The sequence below is a fragment of the Ilyonectria robusta genome, assembly GCF_021365365.1.
Source record: "Ilyonectria robusta strain PMI_751 chromosome Unknown BGZ61scaffold_116, whole genome shotgun sequence".
In the NCBI taxonomy this organism is placed as follows: domain Eukaryota; kingdom Fungi; phylum Ascomycota; class Sordariomycetes; order Hypocreales; family Nectriaceae; genus Ilyonectria; species Ilyonectria robusta.
In genome coordinates, this window is record NW_025764550.1 from 4,470 (window position 1) to 8,911 (window position 4,442).

At 20.9% G+C, this 4,442-nt stretch overlaps 1 pseudogene across 1 annotated transcript; it reads left to right on the forward strand.

Moving 5' to 3' along the window:
* The first annotated feature begins 276 nt into the window (after positions 1-276).
* BGZ61DRAFT_t217 lies at positions 277-349 on the forward strand (annotated as a pseudogene). The gene has a single exon. The product of its transcript is annotated as a tRNA-OTHER (tRNA).
* Positions 350-4,442: the final 4,093 nt, after the last annotated feature.

Here is a 4,442-nt window from a genome sequence, read left to right on the forward strand (position 1 = left end):
CTATCTAGGATGCTAGCTGGAGGGGGATTTAAATAAGGATCTTAAGGTATTAAGTTAGGTTATAGAAGTTTTTAGTATATTTATTAAGTTTAAACTGAGTTAAAAAAGTTAAATAGAATTTTAATAAAAAGAAAAAAGCAACTTAAAATTTAAAACTTAGGCTTTAATAACTATAATATATATATAATAAAAATATAGTAAATTTAAATACTAGGTTTTTTTATTAAGAGTTATTTATATTTTATATTTTATTTTATATAATTAATATTTATAATAACCCTGGGGCTCAGTGGTTAAGAGCTTGGGACCTTTTTTCAAGAGGTTGTTGGTTCGAATCCAGCCCAGGGCACAATCCTTGTAATTGTGCTGTGACTGCTAGCCTCGTCCCCTAGCAGAAAAGTCAGCCTGTACAGGGATTGAACCCGAGGATCCGACTCGCTAACCGGGCCTAAGGTAGCAAGCTAATTGGTCCCTAGCTTGCCTTTAGGAAGTGGACTGGCCAACCCACTATAAGAGGCTAACTACAGCGCATTCCTGCGCTTATAAATAGGTAACCCCCCCTCTACCCAGAGAAAATAGGAAGGTTGGAAGACTAGAAGGTTGAGGTGTTAATGGCGAGGAATAGCTTGAGGTGTTGTTACCAGTTACAGACTCGAAGTTGCATTGTATGCTCTACAGTGACCTTATGGGTACATAGAGTGGTAGAAATAGAAGGAAGGGGTAGGGTTTTCATCTAATGTTTAGGCATACGGTTTTTCCCTATCCGATAAAGTAGTAGGAGTTCTATAGGCCTTGATAAAGGTAAAATAGCGTATACTAAATAAATAAATAAATAAGTTTATTAATATAAATTTAATAATAATAATAAGTTTTTTAAGATAGTAGAGGAAAATTATAATAAGATTTTTATTTTATAGCTAAATAGCTAAAAGGTTTTTTTTTTAAATTAATTAAAGAAGTTTTATAAATTTAAATATAAATAAAATAATATATATTAAATAAATAAATAAATATTTAAAAATAGTTAATATAATTTATTAGTTTTTATTTAAATATTATAAATAATATAATAATAATTTAAATGTAAAGATTTTTAAGAAAATTTAAACAAATATTTAATTTTTATTTTTTTAATTTATTTTTTAAATTTTAAGAAAATTTAAAATTATATTAAAATTAGAATTTATAATATAAATATAATAAGTTATTTTTAAAAAAAGTTATTTAAATAAAATTTATTAAATTAAAAATTAATTATAATAAAATAAATATTAAAAAAGAAGTTAATTTTTTAATAATAAAAAATATTAGTTTTTTTAATATTTTATAATTTAAAATAAAATTACTATTTTAAGATTATTAATTATAAATAGTAAAATTAAAGTTAAAAAACTTAAATAAAACTTTAGGTAAAAATTAATAAGTAATAATTTTATTATTTAGCTATTATTTCTTTTAATATTAAGTATACTACTTATTATTTATTTTTACTATTTAAAATTATTATATAGCTTTAATTTATTTAATAATATTAAATAAAGTTAAAAAAACTAAATATTAAAAACTTTTATAATTTAATTTAATACTTTAAAATCTTTAATATTTATAATATTCTATTTAAGTTATTTAAAAAAAATTTTAATTAGTATTTTAAATAATTAATATTTATATTAACTTAATATAATATAATAACTTTTAAAATTAAAAGTTATATTTTTTATAGCTAATTTTTATAAAAAGCTTTTAGCTTTTATTATTATTAATATTTTTAATATTATTAACTAAATTATATAATATAGCTATTTTTATTTAAATAAATATAATATTAATATTAATAACTTAACTTTTTTATGAATTAATTTTATTTTTATTATTAAGAAATAGATTATATTTAAAAATAGCTAATATAAATTTTTAATTTTTATTTAGATATTTTAAGTAATATAATAAAAAATTTAAAAGGGTTTTTTTTTAAAGAAATTTTATATAATTATTTAACTTATATTTTTTTTTAATCTTAAAAATTTTAATAAAATTTTATATTATATTAAAATTTATATTTATATTTTTAATATATAGAAATATATATAATAAGAATTTTATAATTAATAATAGTTAATATAATAATAAGTTATTTAAATAATATTTATTAAAATAAAATAAATATTAAAATAAAATTTAGTTTTTTAATAATAAAAAATATTAACTTTTTTTATATTTTATTACTTAAAATAAGATTATTATTTTAAGATTATTAACTATAAATAATAAGATTATTAACTATAAATACTAAAATTAAAGTTAAAAAAATTAAATAGAAACTTTAAGTAAAAATTAATAAGTAATAATTTTATTATTTAATTACTATTTTTGTTTAATATTAAATATAACTTTTATTATTTATTTTTACTATTTAAAATTATTATATAACTTTAATTTATTTAATAATATTAAGTAAAGCTAAAAAAACTAAATAATAAAATTAATATTTTAATTATAATTTAATATATTTAATTTCTTTAATTTTATTTAATATTATTAAATAAATTAAAATTATATAATAATTTTAAATTCCTTAATAAGAGAACCTAGTATTTAAATTTACTATATTTTTATTATATATATATTACAGTTACTAAAACCAAGTTTTAAATTTTAAGCTGCTTTTTTCTTTTCTATTAGAATTCTATCTAACTTTTTTAACTTAATCTAACCTTAATAATTATACTAAAAACTCCTATAACCTAACCTCTAAAATACCTTAAAATCTAAGTTATTTAAATTCCCCTCTAACTAGCACCCTATATAGCTAGTATCTATACCAACCTAATATAATATAATAGCTTTTAAAACTAAAAGTTATATTAAGCCCAGTAATATCCTAAAAAAAACTTAACCTCTTAAATTAAATTATTAATATTTTTAGCTAAGTTATAAAATACACCTATTTCTATTTAAATATATAAAATAAGACTATAAATAAGAATTTAATTTTCTTATCTATTAATCCTAATTTTATTATTAAAAAGTAAATAATATCTAAAAATAGCTAATATAATCTATTAGCTTCTATTTAGATATTATAAATAGTATAGTAATAGCTTAAATAGATTTTCTTTCTTAAGAAAATTTAAAAGAAAATTTAGCTTTTATCTTTTTAATTTATCTTCTAAATTCTAAGAGAATCTAATATTATATTAGAGTTAGAATCTATAATATAAATATAATAAGTTATCCCTGGAAAGAGCTACTTAAATAAAATTCGCTGTATTAAAAATTAGTTATAATAAGATAAGTATTAAAAGAGAAGTTAGTCTCTTAATAATAGGAGATATCAGTCTCTCTTATATCCTATTGCTTAGAATAAGGTTACTATCTTAAGGTTGTTAACTGCAAATAGTAAGGTTATTAACTGTAGATAATAGGGTTGAAGTTAGAGGGGTTAAATAGAAGCTTTAAGTAGAGACTGGTAGGTAATAATCTTATTATTTAGCTACTATTTCTTCTGGTGCTGGGTATAGCTCTTATTATTTATTTTTACTATTTAAGATTACTATATAGCTTTAATTTGTCTGATGATATTAAGTAAAGCTAAAAAAAAAAAAAAAAATTTAAATAATAAAAATAAATAATATATAATATATTTAATATTAAAAAAAAATTAAATAATAAAATTATTATTTATTAATTTTTACTTAAAGTTTTTATTTAATTTTTTTAATTTTTCTATATATATCTTAAATAATAACTTTCTATCTAATTAAATACCTAGCTAGTAAAAAGCTTTCTTTAAAATCTTTATTTAATCTTTATATATAATTATTAAAGTTAAGCTTCTATCTTCTTACCTCTATAAAAAGTACATTATCTCAATCTTTACTATATTAAAGCTAACCTTATTATAAAGCCCCTAATAATCTATCTCTTTAATATTAACCTCCGCTTTATCTACTATCTCGCAAAGTATATCTCCAATATAGAGTAAGGTAATATTATCTGCATAGCTATAGCATATAATAGTAACTGGATTAAAACCAGGACAAGAGTTCGGCTTAATCCTGATCTTATAGACCGGCTCTGTATAGAGTAGGAAAAGGATCGGCGAGATAGGCAAGCCCTAAGGAAGACTGCATTCTAGGGCAGAGAGAGGCGTGACCGCATCTTAAAAGTAAACTCGGGCTGTACAATCAGTCATAAAAGAGGCCACCCAGCGGACTAGCAGTTCGGGCCAGCCCTGCTAATGAAGGCGTAGCAGAAGTCGGTTCCGGAGGGCTGTGTTGAAGGCGCCTTGTACGTCCATCGTTACAAGGGTTGCGACGAGCCCTCGGGCGAGGGCAGCTTCGATGTCATGGACCAGAGCAGCAATGAGGTCTACAGCGGACCTCTTCGTCAGGGCCCCGGCCTGGTTCTTATGCAGGACCTTCCGATTAATCGCAATAAAG